General features: G+C 44.5%; 1 pseudogene; it reads left to right on the forward strand.

The window, feature by feature from the left end:
- Window positions 1-12,162: 12,162 nt before the first annotated feature.
- On the forward strand, window positions 12,163-14,609 carry LOC147427104 (L-type lectin-domain containing receptor kinase IV.2 pseudogene; annotated as a pseudogene).
- The last annotated feature ends 2,911 nt before the right edge of the window (window positions 14,610-17,520 follow it).

A 17,520-nucleotide genomic window follows, 5' to 3' on the forward strand; every position in this document is an offset into this window, starting at 1 on the left:
TCTCTCAAACCCCGCCATCCGCACGCATGATGACCATGTGGCCGATTTGCAACTCTCTATTGCAAACAGAAGCTACCAACCAACCATGGCAAGATTTATTGTTAGTGAACAAATTCCAAGGGAGGATCACAAACAATTTACTCATCGTGGTCACGCTATGAGGGATCTTGCAATGTCATATGATTTGAATGAAGAGCTTCGCCAAATCCCCGAGCTTAGTCACATGGTCGAGAGGTACTTTGTGGTTTGGGATGGTAATCACCGATTGGAGGCATGGATGCGGTGGATGAACGAGAATGACATTCCAATTGAGAAAGCGCCAAAGGTGGAGTGCATTCTAGTTGACTTTCAGCCACATGAGGCAGCAAAGTTTCTATTGGTTTTGGGTATGATCAATAGGTGAGCCTTTTTTTTTTTGCTACTGTAAATGCATCTTATTTGTAAACTATATAAATTATAATCGATTGTTAAACAGGGCCACGAGGGTTTCAGTGCCTCACACGACTGATCATGATATTTTCATGATGAGAAAGCTAGGGTTGGCGGACCCTACATCACTTCTGCAAAAATTCCCCGAAAGAGCGCGTTTGGCAGCAGAAAGGGCTTTGACTTTTAGGGGTCCAAATAAGTCAAAGTGGCTAAAATTGCCAATGGATGTCCTTGCGCAACTACTTTGGAAGGTATGCTTCAAACCAATTGTATATGAGAATATGTTTTGATTACGAAATCTTATTATGTGTATTTTGATTGAGTCTTTGGAAAATAATAGGAAGAGTTCGATCATATGTTTAGTAGTAAAACAGAAGGGCTGCCATCAAAAGGGCGTTTTGACTACGAGTTGGCACCTGACACATACGAGGAAAGCATCAATCTAACGCTATCTCAAACGGAGCAATACTTTACGCGCAAAGGGCTTGAGATAGCCACCATTGCAAATCCAGAGAATGGCAGCGATTTTTTCCAAAAATGTATTTCATTTATAGGTTGGGGCGAGAAGACCATGAAAATGACACCCTCGAGAGTGGCAGAGGTTGCGCGTGCACGCATTAGCCCAACAGAGTAAGTAATAGTCGTTTAAATCATTGGATATATTTCTCTTTTTATTATGTAGCAATAAAAAATAAGTTTCGCTTTTCCTTTGATAGGAAGTGCCGATTGCTTGATTTGCTCCAAGGCGGTGATGCATCCTTGAAGGAGAAGGGCATCGGTTTGACGGAGAAGGCCTAGATCCAATGGCTTCGATATCGCGTGTACTGGTGGAAGTTGGAAAGGTTAGATTTAGTGAACATTTGCACCAGCTAGCAATTTGTTATGTAACTTGTGACTTATGATTTGTTGTTGCAAGAGAGTGCTTGAGATGGCCGAGAAAATGGAGGCCGAGAATCATGATGTTGGTATCCAATATGAGAAGGCTGAAGGTAGGCATGGTTGCACACTTCCACACACATTATTGACATACAGACGCAATCACTTTGAGAAGGCCTTCAAGAAGTGCAGTGCTCGGATCAAATCCACACATGAACCCGAAGAGCAACCCCATTCTGCTTGTACAGCACGACTCTTGTTGTACAGGTTCGACATCTTTAATTGACAAATTAAGAATGTAGTAGGATACACTAATCTTGTTCTATGCAAATGAAAACATTGTGGTCTGTCTTGTAGATGGTGGAGAGATGCTCTTGTCTTTCCCATTCCCGAGCACCCCAGTGATGCATGGTGCAGGTCGGAGAGAGACGAGATGGGCTTATATCCTGACGAGTGGATAGATGACTTGCGGCCAAAGGGAGCGTGGCTCAAGTGTCCTTGGTGGCTGGACTACCCGGACAAGGAGTACCCACCCGAAGAGGAAGAGCTATACATAGGTATGCCTCTATGTAGTTTTTACCTTTGCCATGAAGCAATAGAATATGGGCTCAATAACTCTTCTTCTTTTAATTAATAGCGGAGCATAGTGCGTCACGGAAGAAAGCGGTTGTGATAGAGGATGCTCTATCTCCAAACACATCAAAGAAACCAGAGAGGAACAAACAGACCTCAAGGAAAGAATCGCAAGCACAACAAGATGACAAGCAACGTGGGAAGAGAAAGAAGAGGGCTGTAGTTTCCAACGACAGTGAGAGCGAGCATGTGGTTACGGAGTATTCTGTAGAAGTCAGCGATAGTGCTCATAGCCTTGGTGCTATGAGTCACAGTGTACCTACACTATCCTTCACTCCCAGACCAGTGGGGGGCATCCAGGAGTCCCCTCCATGTTCACCAGCACATGGTAGGGCTGCAGAGGACCTATCAAACATGGCCAGAGTTGTGGGAGATACCCATCCAGGTACGTGAAAATGCTTAATGTTGTGTTGTGCTCTTTAGCATTGCTTGAAAGATATATTTGATCTTATGTTTCTACATACAGATATGCATGTAGAGCCACGCCACCTTGCAGTGCATGCTAGTGCCAAAGAGTTGGCAAAAGCTATTCCAGATGTGTTGTGCAATGACAGGTAAGCCACGCTTATTTTCAATCATAGTTATGTGCACACTTATAGTGCTAACAAAAATTGCATGCAGTTCTATGCAGTCACTACGTAGATTCTTGGGCTCTCTATCAGGAACAGGGCAGATGAACCCCAGCTTGAGATTGGGTGGCGTACGTTTGGTGTACATGGCCTTTCCCTTACACACTAGGCCGCATGCAGCTAGCACGGGTGGGGTTCCTTTATGGAACCAATGAGATAGTGACCTTGTGGATGCTGCATTCCTTCTGGCATCCGAGTTTCTTTTGGTGGATGTCATGATTGTGGCGACATGTCGTGCAGAACATCTTTCCATCGTCACTTCGAAGGCAGAGGGAGCTGGTTTCTAGCTGTTGAGGATATTGTACTTACGGCTACCGGAGGCTAGTTGTATGACTGTTCAGGACTATTTAGAGGGGGTATGTTATTTTTTTGTTTTGATAACGAATAGTAACTTCGATGTTCACGGGTCAAAAAATAATGTTTACTTGCTCCCCACACGTTGGTACTTTGTTGCTAGCCATTTTTTCACCCCCTAGAACTGGTGGGTGTCGGCTTCCGACGTACGATCGAGCGGATGGAGAGATTGCAGAAAATGTACGTGGCTTCTCTGTAGATGACGACATGTTGTGGGAGAAGCTACCAGAATCAGATTCCACACAGTGGACGCTTGATCGTATGGGCCGGCCTTATCATAGAGGTATTGAGAGGAGTCCAGTGTTTGCCAGGTGGTAGAATTTTTTTGGTAGTTGTTTTTATTGTTCCTATAAAATTATAGATATAATAAATCTAAAGGTAACTTTCTTTTTGTAGATGGCTACTAGGTACCTTCACAGATATGGGAGATGCTGTGTTGGATTGTTTTGCAGGAGTTGGGACATTGGCAGCACAATGTTTACTACTACGTAGACATTGCATCAGTTGTGATAAGGATTGGGCAGTTTTCAGTGCTTGTTTGGAACCAGCTCAGCGCCTACCTTTCAATTTAGGCTCGACATTGATGTTTCATAGGAGTGTCAAAGCTCACGTAACTGAGCAACTGCAGCAGGTGTCCGAGTAGCTTCATTCGCTTGACCCACCGTTCCCGACACCACTCAGCAGTCAGGGCGGGACAGTAGCAGCACCATATCCCACTTTCACAGCCCCATTTTTGGCATGGCGTGCAACCGGATCGTCTCCCAGTGCATTCATTGCCTCCACATCTGAGGCCCCACCCGGGGTTGATCCATTGCCTCTTTCACTACCTGCAGCCCCCCCCACATATAGTTCATACCCTTTGCCATTTGGAGTAGTTCCCCCACCATTTGGTGCACTGCCCCCGTTGGCATGACCTTTGTTTCCTCCCAGAGGATATGGCCCCCCACCGCCCTTCTTTCCTCCACGTCACCCATGATGTATCACCCCCCATATGTATTTACTTTGGATGCAATGAAACTCATAGATTTGGGGTTTGCTATTTGAAATAGACTGTAATTGTGTGTAAGGAACTTCTATTTCTCTTATTAATAGTGTATTGAATGATTCGCCGGTGTTTTTTGTTTGAATGTAAGTTGGTCGTGAAATGAGAATCAAATTTTAGTTGGAGAGAGAGAGAGAGAGAGAGAGAGAGAGAGAGAGAGAGAGATGGGTAGTGAGAATCCGCTCGCCCGATTCTTAAAAAGCGCTCGCCAGAAACTGCTCGCCCAAAAATCGCGTCCCCCCAGGATCTCCTCTGGCTCTTTTCTTGTATGATATTGTGTGTCTGTCTTGGAACAACAGATCATCTACCGTAGCTTATATACGCTCGAGACGACTTCTTCTCCCGGAAGATTGTAGATTTCTCGGCCTCTACTCAGGGACAACCTCTCCCTTGGATGCTTCTACAACCATCTTGTCTACTCTGGTGGACGATGTCTTCCCTACTGAGCCTCTCCATCCTGCTCTTCCTCCCTCTACTGCTAGAGCTTCTTTGGCTTGGACATGCTACCGGTTTCCCACCTTGGCAGCTTTCATCTCCTCGTGGTCAGAGTGTTCCTCTTTAGGGGGGGTTCCCCATATATCCCCGTCTTGTCTCCGGATGCTACACTATATTCTACATCAGTGGTGATCATTACCGATGGGCTATTGTACGCTCATCTTCAATCACTTCCTTTCTTCAGCGACTTGCTCCATTGTTGGCCTCTCCATCAGCTATCTTTGTGCGACTTGATCAACTTTGACCACGCTTTGGTAATCATCACATTGGTGTTGGATGGTTCGTCGCTTCGTTTTGTCTGGCTGACGCTTCTTCACATTACACTTCTCCAAATTTGTCAGGTGTGTTGCATCTTCTTCATCAGCTCCGCATCTGTGGCTGAGATGGGGTATTAGATTTCTCATCTCCAGATGCTTCGCACCTTGCATACAAGCTCACACACTTCACGTGCATTGGCCCTTGGTTGTGGGTTGGCCACCCATACACCTGCTGGACAGGGATCTCAAGCACACACATAGGGTTTGCACAACACTTGCCCACTTAGACCTGCTTGGTCATTTCTCCCACTCACTTTGGATGGTCATTTTCATATCCTTCATTTTTTGGTCGTGGGGGGTTTGTAGGTCTGCCCGACCTCCCCTCATTCTCCTATATATAGGAGGGAGGGGTCCATCTCAGAGATCATCACATTGTGTACATCATTGCTATTAGGGTTAAGGCCTATGTGCCTTGACCGGTCGCCCAGGTCATGGGCGCTCGCCCACTGTTACCCTATACTTATAGTGAGTATACTGTATAGGGGGACTATAATTATAGTGAGTATACTGTATAGGGGGAGATGCCACTTCATAGTCTCCCCACCCACATCGTGTGTGTGTCTCCTTCTCTCTCTCTCACTCTCCGTCTCTGGTGCTCCCCGATCCCCTTCAATTGGTATCAGAGCTATGGTGACCGCGGAGAGCACGACGGCTTTGAGAGCTTCGAGGCGATAGCTCGCTCGCTCTCGACGATAGAGAGATTAAGAAAGCTTGGAAGCTTTGTGAGAATGCAATGGGAGTTTGTGAGCTCAGTTGAGAGTGATGTATGCTCTTGTGGAAGCTCAGAAAGGAGTGTAGAAGATTGTGTGTAAGTGAAGGTGCTGCCCTAAAACTGTGTACGCAGCAGCACTATTTTAAGATTCGTTTTCCTCCTTGTAGAATACAGATCTGAGAATTCTGTCTCCATGGCCCATCCGTTTCGACGTGGTCTACAACTTTGCAGAAGAAACTTTTTGCAAATTCCTCACCGTTTTGTTGATATTCAGCTCAGACTGACTGTATACAGAAATTCCAGATTTTCTGTTGTCGCATTGTGTGCGAATTTGATGCACTTTTGGAAGCACGGGAGATGCTTGAAGTTGAGTGCATAAATTCTGAGCTGAAGATGCAATTGCAGCTTGTGTTAAGCTTGTGGTTTGAGGGTTTTTTGGTAGACTTGGGCAACGAATTACGGAGGCGTTTACAGACCACCGAGGCGGTCTCTTGAGAGACGCAGCTTTTGGAGCACACAGGTGGAGCTTCTTTCACTGGTTTTCACAGGATACTTTGACAGTGATTTTGTGCTTGGATTCATGGTCTTTGCGGATGGTTTGCATATGGTTATGGCGCATGGTTGATGCCCATTATACATGCATTTTGGCGAGCACTTTCAAGTGCCGGTGAGCTCTCTTGAGAGCATTGTTTTTGCATTGATCAAGTTTCCGGACTGCAAATCTTTTGGCGCTTGCTTATGCGCGGTCACTTCGTTGATGTACGTTAAGTGCGGATTGCCATTGTATGTGAAAATGTGGAGCCATTTTGGCATTTCTACTCATTGGCATTGAGTAGTGTTATGGTTTATGGTAGAGATTGTACTTGAGTTTTTTGCTCAGTTTTCAGGGGAAATTCTGTAGGATTTTTCCCAGATTCTCACCATAGTTTGTGATCGAGTGTTTACTCTCACTTTGACAGGTTTTGTCAGTTTGGACACATTTTTGTGTTTTTGTATCCACTCTCGCAAGAGTGAGAAGTTGTGTATCTTTCTTTGCTTGAGATAGTGGTTTGCTCTCGGGTGGGAGAGTTTTGTGCATTGTTTGCCATAGTTTTGTAGAGCTTATGCATGTATGTTGAGTGTAGTTTGATGCGCATTGATTGCTCATTGTATTGAGCTTGCAGGAAAATGGTTATTTTGTGTTGATAGCCATTGTGCGTCGAAACTCTGGCGAAATTTTCCCAGGAGTTTTATGCGTATCATTTATGCGATCTAGGTAGAGATTGTGGGTTGCACTCAGCATTTGCGTGCGGTGTTCTCTGCAGGTGGGAGATTTGTGCGTGTGTATGCATCGATACCGCATAGTGTGGGTTGGTGATTAGCTCACAGATTGCAGTGTGATACTAGAGCATGCGAGGCTTGTATTGACATTGTGTGAGCTCTATTTTGGAGTGTGTCTCACAGGTTTTACATTGTGTTTCTGGCCATATTTGTAGACAATTTCCAGGTGTTGTTGGTGAGGTGGTTTTGCTTTCTAGTTTGCTACTTTGTGCTCATGACAGAGACAAGTGATCGCTCAGATTATGATCTCTCTGAAATGTGCATGTTTGATGGGTCAGACTTTGCAGCATGGAGAGAGTGTATGCTTGATGCATTGACATAGAGAGGGTTGCATCGACCATTGAGTGGTGATGCAAGTAGACCTTCAAACATGTCTGACGATCAATGGCAGGAGCTAGAGAAGATGGCACTATCTACACTCTCTTTGCATCTTGCGGAATCTGTATATGCTCTTGTTATGTTTGAGACTACTTCGAGAGAACTTTGATGCAGATTACATGATATGTATGATAGATCTGAGTCATCACAGACTCGTGTGAGACATATACATTCACGAGCACGCCGAGGTGACATGTTGGTATTGTGGTCATTCTGGACACGTTAGACGGCGTTGTTTTCGTCGTATGCGACATCGTAGGAGACATGGCAGTCTTAGAGATGTATGTAGTGATGCCATGGACTCAGTTGCTTTGACAGTTAAGGCAGATGTAGTGTCAGAGTATACCAGTGACGGGGATGTCACTTTTACCTCGAGCTATGCACGAGATGCTATACATGTGGATAGTGCACTCCCTTCGCAGTGGTTGCTAGACGCAGATGCTATGTTTCATGTCACGCCGCATCGTGAATGGTTTTGTAGCTATTCTAGCGGGATGCTTGGTAGTGTACGTTTGACCGATGGATCGGTGCATGCTATAGCAGGTGCAGGAGATGTGAGACTGTCATTACCGAGTGGTGCATCTTACTTGTTACGACATGTGCGCTATGTACCAGATTTGACAGTGAGTTTGATCTCGATTGGTCAGCTTAGAGATTGTGGATGTCAGATTTCGCTACGAGAGCGAGATTTTGTGATGCATTTGGGTTCGCTAGTGATTGCAAGAGGTGCCAGGAGTGGTACAGGTTACCCATTGCATGTGGATCACGGGAGAGACGGTGTTGTCTCTGTGATCATACAGCCAGGTAGAGAGCGAGAGAGCAGGCGAGTCTCTTTTTCTTGTGGGTTGCAGGATGCTTTGCATGGAGTGCAGAGCAGTGACCTTGTTGTGCAGGTTGCGTCTACGGATGCACAGGTAGAGCGGGACAGCTCTAGTGAGTCACAACAGGATGAGTCGTCAGAGGTGATGACAGAGATGACTCACATGGATGCTGAGATGTCGGCTATTGTGGAGTCATTTCTTGATATGCTTATGCCAGAGCTTGATGCAGATTCTGGACAGATGGATACTCTTGGTACACATGTGATATGTGGTGGGCACAAGGAGTCACTCCAGAGCTCGGAGTCAGAGTGCCATGGTCTCTATGATAGGGGACAGGATTGCCATGAGTTGAGTTCTGAGTTGGAGGTGGTAGAGGTTGCCAGAGTTCCATCAACGTTCGGTGTCCTTATGTACGAGATGTTGATCTCGAGGCCTGACATAGCAGCTGCAGTGGGAGCATTTGCAGCAGGGTTGATTAGTTGTTCGATGACTGATCTCGGCATAGAGCATAGGGGAGGTTTGCAGGTATTGGACCGATACTTGAAAGAGTGCATGAGCTCTTGTAGACTCTTTGCAGAGCTTGGAGCTAGCTCTGTGTGGCTTCCGCAGCGGGATGTTTATCTATCAGTAGAGCCGGATGTACTAGCTCATCGAGAGTCAGTGGGCATAGGTTGAGAGAATATCTCACCTTCTATTAGTTGTACACTAGTAGATCTTGCTTAAAGTCACATTAGCCTTTAAGTGGAAGGTTGTTGGGGTTAAGGCCTATGTGCCTTGACCGGTCGGCCAGGTCATGGGCGCCCGCCCACTGTTACCCTATACTTATAGTGAGTATACTGTATAGGGGGAGCTTCCACTTCACAGTCTCCCCACCCACATCGTGTGTGTGTCTCCTTCTCTCTCTCTCACTCTCCGTCTGTGGTGCTCCCCGGTCCCCTTCAATTTTGGGCTTAAGGCCTATGTGCCTTGACCGGTCACCCAGGTCATGGACGCCCGCCCACTGTTACCCTATACTTATAGTGAGTATACTGTATAGGAGGAGCTGCCACTTCACAGTCTCCCCACCCACATCGTGTGTGTGTCTCCTTCTCTCTCTCTCACTCTCCGTCTGTGGTGCTCCCCGATCCCCTTCAATTGCCATTTGGAGTTTATTGCTGGCTTGCTAGCCTTTCACGATTTTCTCTCTGTCTCTGTGTCTCTTGCGCCATTGTCTCTCTCTCTTCCTCTCACCTTCCCCTGCCCACTCTGACATCTCTCTCTCTGTCTCTTGCCTCATGAGTTCTTACCATTTTCTCTAAATTAGTGGCCTTGTTCTCGTTGTTCTCTCTATCAACTTCTGTAAGCCCTCATGTGAGTTCTTGCCCTCTTTTTTCTCCTTAATTAAACATACATTTTGACATCCCACTTTCTTACTTTTCTTTCATACTAATTTTTTCTTTATATTTTCGGCATGCAAAGGCCTCGGTGAAAAAAACTTAAGAAATTTGGGACAGTCTATAGTTCCAATGGATGCCTCTTTGCATTCAAAATTAGGCCTTATTTATTTCAACCCTTGAGTTTGGAAGCATTTGTCGTGTAAAGGGGATCCTTCACTTGTGTGCCCTCTCTTATTTTTGGGAGTTCATGATCCTCTCTCTCTCTCTCTCTCTCTCTCTCTCTCTCTCTCTCTTTGTTTTCCTTTCAATGCCCCCTTTATGAGAGTGAAGGCTCCTAGTACAATCTAATACAATATCACCTAGCCGTAAATGAAGGGTTTCAAGCTATGAAATTAGGATGGGAGAAGGGCTATAGGAGGTTCCTTGTGGGTGTATGGTGGGGCGTATGGGAGATGCATGGCATTTAAAAGGGCCCTCAAAAAATTGAAGGGGCCTTAAACTTAGAGGGCTTATGGGGAGCCCTCTTACACACTCATTCACAAATCCTCAGTCACAAGACTTCGTTGCAGCCAATTGGAGGGTGTTAATTGCTATCGCCTGAAAGCTCACCTTTGGGCTAGCTAGATGTTGTGAAAGCCTTGAATCCAAATAGCATGCTATTAATAGTTGTAGCAGGGCACACAAAGGCACAACACATGCATATCGACAAGGGATTTCCTTTGGAAAATAACACAAAACTCGATAATCATGCCAATGTCTTTATATCTATAGATTGCAGAAAGACGCCCTTGGATTTGTTAAAGTCCAAGAATGGCCATAAAACATAATTGAAAGCTTGTCAATCGGTATGGGTTGAAGACTTTTGTGCATATGGTTGAAGGTTACACTCACAAACCAATGACCCCTATATTAGAATTTGTTAATGTGCATAGAGAAGCTCCCTGTAATAACATATGCTAAACCTATATGAACATGGCACAAGTTACGTACCGTGTCACAATGGGCAAAAACATATGTGAGATAATGTTGAAATCAACACTCTCATCTAGTCTTGAAGTTCTTTATTGCTAGTAACCATGCACCCACACTTTGCTTGCTACAATGGAATCTAAAGATGACACGGATCTGATAGAGAAGAGACTTAGCGATTGGGTGCTTGCTTCACCCACCAACAATTGGTGGAGAAGAACCTTGTCGACCTCAACCTCAAGAGCCCTATTTAGTGTGCTCTTTAAACAAATGGAGCGAGCAATGGTCAGTCTAAAAAGTAGCATACCACTCCTACAAATTCAAGACAAACCACCATGTAAACCCATGCATTCAATACAAATCTATGAATCAAAGTAAACCTAGACGAGTGGACTAACATGTAAACCCAAACACTGTCCACCAAAGAAGCATGCATAAAAACCATTACTTGGGTAGCCTAACTCACCTCCAATCCAGTAATTCCACCCCATGCGGCATGAAAGGGTACATGCCATTGCACGTCCCTTGAACCTGGAATGGCATCCCATGGGGACCGCAACAAATGACCCTATCCATTAAATCATCAAGTGCGTCATGGTATGAACTATCCACATCAATGGGCTCTACATGCTGCATCATACCATTGGCCATTCTACGCTCTCCTCATCTTCATCTGCGGCCTCCTCATCTAGGTCATCCTCGTCTGTCGTCCTCCTCATCTCCATCATCCTCCTCTTTTTTATCGCCCTCACCACGATGCTCGCCCTCACTATCAACACCAACATTGTCATTACCGGCATCGTCATCACTCCCATCTTGGCCAGCCCCGTCCTCTTCATCTCCATCGTCGTTGCTTCCTCCTTGTCATCATCGTCCTCACTGCCTTCCCCATTGCCGTTCCTAGTGTCATCCCCACCGCCAGCCACGAGAAGATAAGACCTACATAAGATAATACACATTGTGTAAACCCTGGGATTCACGTGAAGGCATTTCAGTTAGCGTAAACCTGAGCACCCATGCAATTTTTCACAACTACGTAATTTCCAAAAACCTAGACAAAAACAAGGTAGCAAACCTCAATATGTAAATCCGTGCCACACTTGCAGACACAATAACCTAGACGACCTAAATCAAGGAATGTAAACCTCAGCAAACATACACGGTAAAAATGTAAACCCGGACAAGCACAAGGTATGTAAACCTCGGCAAACAAGAGATGGTAAATGAAGACAACATATGTAGGATTATATGTAAACATGGGCAATCACAAGTCCTTGCATGCTCCACCACTGTCACACTCAACCCAACGGGAGTCCATTGAATGGCACTACCATATGGTTTGACAATTGCTACACAAACTAACTTTTTAAACTTTTGAAAGGAAACCCTTGAATTTTTTCGTTTCAAAGTCCCGTTCATTATCTCTTTTTCAACTTTTGAGAGAGAACCCTTGATTTTTTTCATGCAATGGCCCCTTCATGAGAGTTTCCCGCTACATGAAATTAGGATGGGAGAAGGGCTACATGAGGTTACTCGTGGGTGTGGGGGCCTACATGGCATTTTGAAGGGCCCTCAAAAAAATGACGGGCCCTCTCAGCCAGTGGGGGTCCGGGGAGCCCTCATTCACAATTCCTTGCACCCAATTATTTGTATTGTTTGTTGGCACACTTTTTGTTGGCTTGGTCCTCTTGAGTCTTCTCCATGTGGTCAAACTGCTCTTGCTGATGGATCCTCTCCATGGAGACCACCAAAATTGGTATCCTTTATGTATCTCTACTTTAAAAGAGTATAATAACTAGGCTCTCAGTCCCTTCTGTTCTCTGAGCACTCTCTTTTAGCTCTCTCCTAGGTCCCTTCCCTTGCAGGCTATTATTATTGTTTTGCAACATAGAATTTCCTCAGCATGAAGCTCTCTCCTAGGTCCCTTCCCTTGCAGGCTATTATTATTGCCTGCCTTTGTCTGTCTCTACTCATCATCCAAGCATCTGCATCCACCAGCTTCATTTTCAATGGATTTGATGGCAAAAACATTAGTCTGAGCGGAATTGCTTTGGTCGACCATGGGCTCATCAAGCTCACCAACACTTCCATCCATGCCTTCAATTCCTCTCCTCTCTTTGGCCGAGCATTCTACTCGCATTCCATACGTATCAAGGATCCATCCACCAATGTCGTCTCCTCCTTCAGCACAACCTTTGTGATCTGCATCTCCCCTTTGTTGCCCGGTTTTGGAGGTCATGGCATGACATTTGTAATGTCTCCCTCACTTGACACTACAGGCATCTCTGCGAACCAATACCTCGGCATGCTAAATGCTTCCCACAACGGCAACTCATCCAATCATGTATTTGGAGTCGAATTCGACACAGCCCTTGACCTTGACCTTGAAGACATTAATGATAACCATGTGGGGATTAATCTAAACAGCATGATTTCGACCAATTCTACGGCATCTGGGTACTGGATCACCCCTTCTCAAAATTCCACACGAGGCTCTTCCAAAACAGTTATAAACTTGAAGGGCAGTGAAAATATCCAGGCATGGATAGACTATGATGGGCAAAGCCAGCAGCTAAATGTGACCATTGCTCCTGTTCAGCAGCCCCGGCCCTATATCCCGCTCCTTTCTGTTTACGTTAACCTCTCAGCTGTCTTGCGGGAGCATATGTTTGTTGGGTTTTCAAGCTCCATAGGGCCTCTTGTAGGCACATACAGAGTACTCTCGTGGAGCTTCAACAGTAATGGAGTGGCCAAGAGCTTGGATTTGGCCAAGCTGCCATCTGTCTTTCCAAAACCCTCCATAGTTGGATCTACCAAGTTCAAGGTAATTGTTAGCATTGTAACTGTGGTGTCTCTACTCGTACTTGGCTCTTTAATAGGGCTTCTTTTGCATAAGAGGAGCCAAAGAGAGATAGTGGAGAGGTGGGAGCTTGAGTTTGGCCTGCATAGATATAGCTACAAAGATCTGGTAATAGCCACAAGAAATTTTGATGAAAAGGAGCTGCTCGGAATCGGGGGTTTTGGCCGCGTTTATAGAGGTGTCTTGCCTAACTCTGGGCTAGAAGTGGCTGTAAAGAGGTTGTCAAGAGAGTCCAATCAAGGAGAACGAGAGTTCATTGCTGAGATCGCAAGCACAGGGCATCTACGGCACCGTAACCTTGTGCAGCTCCTAGGATGGAGTCGCCGCAGAGGTGAGCTGCTCTTGGTGTATGAGTATATGCCCAATGGAAGCTTGGACAAGCTGCTCTTTGGCAAACCCTGCAAACTGTTGAGATGGGAGCAAAGAATGAAAATTGTGAGAGGCATCGCAGCGGGAATGTTATACTTGCATGAGGGATGGGAGCAACAGATTCTTCACAGAGATATCAAGGCAGGCAATGTGCTGCTAGATGCAGATACGAATGGGAAATTGGGAGATTTTGGGCTGGCAAGGCTATATGAGCATGGGAAAAATCCACATACAACAAGAGTCATAGGCACTCTAGGGTATTTGGCACCGGAGTTTGCAAGGACAGGCAAAGCAACTCCGAGCACCGATGTGTACAGCTTCGGTGTGCTGCTTCTGGAGGTCGTGACAGGGCGTCGGTCGATTGAACACTGGCCAGGAGAAGAGCAAGATGTCTTCCTTGTGGAGGGGGTGTGGGACTTGTATACACATGGGAGGCCTCTTGAAGCTGTGGACAATAGGCTGGATGGGTTCTTCAATGTAGAGGAAGTGCAGACGGTACTCATGTTGGGGCTGTTATGCTCTCATCCAGACCCGGTGGCTAGGCCAGCCATGCGGCAAGTCGTTCAAATACTGAGCAACGAGGCACCGCTGCCTCCCTTGCCACCATTCGATATTGATTTATCGTCTCAGCAATATCAGCTCAAAGAGTTTATATCGTTCTCATCCACCTCGACGAAGTCATGGAGTACTCTTCATGATACGACCACACAACTGAGCGCTCGGTAGGACTCAGGACTCATGTTTGGTCATGCTGGGGAAGGTGGCTCTTCTGTTATTTGGAGAGTGTTTCAGGGTTAGGAGACTCAGGCTTATGATTAGAAAGTGTAGATTTTGATTGCCTTAAAAGGGATTTCTCCCAAACCACAAATTTCGTCGTGCCCTAAGACCTGTTGATCTATATTGCCCATACTTGGAGTTTGTATGAACAAATTATGTCCTGCATAATTTGTTCATGTGATGCATGGGGCCGGGAGTCTCGTTTCCATTGTAAATTTTCTACTATCTTGCTAGCTTGAACTTACTTTCCCATATGTACGTTTTGGCCATTTTGCCTTATTTCATGCTAGCCTTCCTTCTATTGTAAATTTTGTACTATCTTGCTAGATTAAATTTACGTTTTGGCCATTTTGCTGGATTCAGTTACGTTCCCACCCAAAATTACCTTTACACTTACCTGTCAGATTCACAAAGCAGGAGATTGAGGCCTATGAGAGACTTCATGTGATGCCCTTGTTGTTTAGGTTGTTTGGTATTTTGTTTAGTACTAGTATGTGACCCGCGCGTTGCTGCGAACAAAGAAACATGGCCACTATTCTCATAGGCCTATCTTTTCCTCCCAGTGGAACACCATCAATACTCTCTTTCTACATGTATAGTCTGTTGTATTTTTAAAAGTGATGCATGACACAACCTCTTGATAAATTCTAACAAATATGAATATATGCAAGTAGCTACAAATCATTTTTCAATACCAAGCTTGGGAGCTAGGCTCATAGAAATTATTTTTTTGTGAGTTGTTAGCCCTTGTTCAATAAACTTCTATTAGGTTGTAGAGAGAGAGAGAGAGAGAGAGAGAGAGAGAGAGAGAGAGAGAGTCCTCCTTTTGTGTGTCTGGGTCTAGCAATGTTACGAAGCTTGATTATATAGCTTAGATAAGTTAGCATGGTATGAAATATTTGAAAGCTAAGAGAATTCAATGTGATCATAAAACTTTGTTTGAAAATGGATTGGGTTCTATAGAATTGGTTTCAATAATGGAAACAAAATTGGTTTCAACAATGGAGTGGGTTCAATAGACTTGGTGTCAACAACGGGAACACAATTGGATTCAATGTTTTGACTCCACACTCTTACTTGCTTCTTTCTTGTGAGAGCAAGGCATGGCAATAGTGCACATCATAACCTACTATATAGTAGGAAGGACGTTTTTCCCTTGGTCTACCTAGGATTGATAGAAGTGCTACCAAATGCAGAAGTACAAACTGAGTAAGTAAGCAAGTTTTTAAATATGAGTTCCCATAATTGGTACATTGTGTAATCATAAAACTTTTCATGTCTAACAGTGGAGTTGTGAAAAAATTATTAGGGCTCATAGTTTCCAATGTAGCAAGAAAGATTCAAGTTTCAAACACTATGAGAGATCGTGATGTTTACCGCGGGCCATTACCGCAAAACAAGAGAGAGGAATTCAAAATGAGGAGAGAGAATCCTTTTGATGCTGAAGCGACACTTTACCGCAAATATTACTGCGTAAATTTTCGCGATTATTGCCGCTCACATTACCGCTAAGATAGGCTGGACCCCCTTCCCCCTCCCTCTCCCGTGGGTTTCCATTTAAATCCAATACAACTCCTACACTCTCCAGAATGCTTGCTCACTTCACTTAATCTCTCTTTCACTCTAAAAATTCTATACATAAATCATTGAACTCACAACAAAACCATTATAAATACTATTCATAAGCACATAACGAAACATTTGCAAATTAATCATATACTACACCAAGTGAAAGAATGGAGAGTTTTATTAATTCTCATCTTGTAGAAGATCTCTACAAGCACTAGGATCCATATTTAGACCCATAGTATTCAAATCAATAAACAAATTTAGAGATTCTTCCTCCTCTCCATCACCTCCTGTAGAATCATCATCGCTTTCTCCCTCTTCCTCCTCCTCAAGATGACTATTTTCAAGGCTTGGCTGACCTTCTTCAACTTCTACTACATCTTCCTCTACATCTTGTGGTGATGGTATGATGGGATCAATTACTGGCTCAATGTCCGTCTCTGCAAAGATACATCTACCCCGCGGCGTGACTGGAATGACATACCAAAGTCTTCTTTGATATATACATGGCACATAAAAGACCTGTACGTCACACACTAAGAATAAGCTGATATACATAACTTAAATTTTTAATTTAAGTTAATTGCAAATAGCCTAAATTACCTGCTCGCAACTACTAGGATACACCAAGTTGTCAATTTTTCCCCGATGGAATTGGGTGGAATCCACCATAATGAGCTCATTTTCATGTCTTTTGACCTCACCCGCAAACCATCGACACTCAAAGAGGAATTTGTGAAAAGATATGAAATCCACTTTGATTATTCTCTCTATAGTACCACAATATCTGACCTCATCTGTTGTTGTGTCAAAGTTTCCCATCACGCCACATTCATTAGTGGTCCGACGCTCATCTATCTTGCGGGTGCAAAAATGTCGGCCTTCGGACCAAATGGAGTTGAAAATGACACCCTACAATCACAATACATAAGAGGTTACATCGCATTTCATTAATTGATTTGCATACATGTATACATAACATATACACACTCACCTTGCGCAAGCATCCTCGCGCATACTCCCATTCTTTAGGGCTTATTTGTTCTCCTTATGCTTTGGCATTGGTCATGGCATTATGGATCCACTCTACTTGAATCAAGTCAGGGTATTTTGCAACCTCTTTAGGAAAAGGAGGCGCACGTCTACCTCCATGGGACGTCTTCCATGCATCTCTATCCCTTTCTCTAGCTGTGCAGGCTTCCAAGTACATATTGACCCATTTGGTCATGATAGTGGCATTGAGTAAAGAGTAGTTGTTGACTATGGCATGAAACTCTCTATCCATGACCAAGAGTGAGCCTTTTCCACTGGGAATGGTTGAGTGCTTCCTAGGATCCTCTTCTTCACTCCAAAGATGAGGCAATGATGGATCCACTGTGATGAGATACTGTGAGACATACACAAATTCCTTTTGCACCACCCAACCTTCTGCCATGCTCGCCTGAAAACATTAAAACCACATATTTTTATTAGTAACTCCATAGCGTATAAATTCTATCTATATTGTATTTATTTTGCATACCTCCGGTTGTGACCTCAATCTAACAAAATCCTTTAAAGTCTTCAAGAATCTCTCCAAGAAGAACATCCATCT

This window comes from Adiantum capillus-veneris, chromosome 24 (assembly GCF_014529385.1).
Source record: "Adiantum capillus-veneris isolate H3 chromosome 24, ASM1452938v2, whole genome shotgun sequence".
Classification (NCBI taxonomy): domain Eukaryota; kingdom Viridiplantae; phylum Streptophyta; class Polypodiopsida; order Polypodiales; family Pteridaceae; genus Adiantum; species Adiantum capillus-veneris.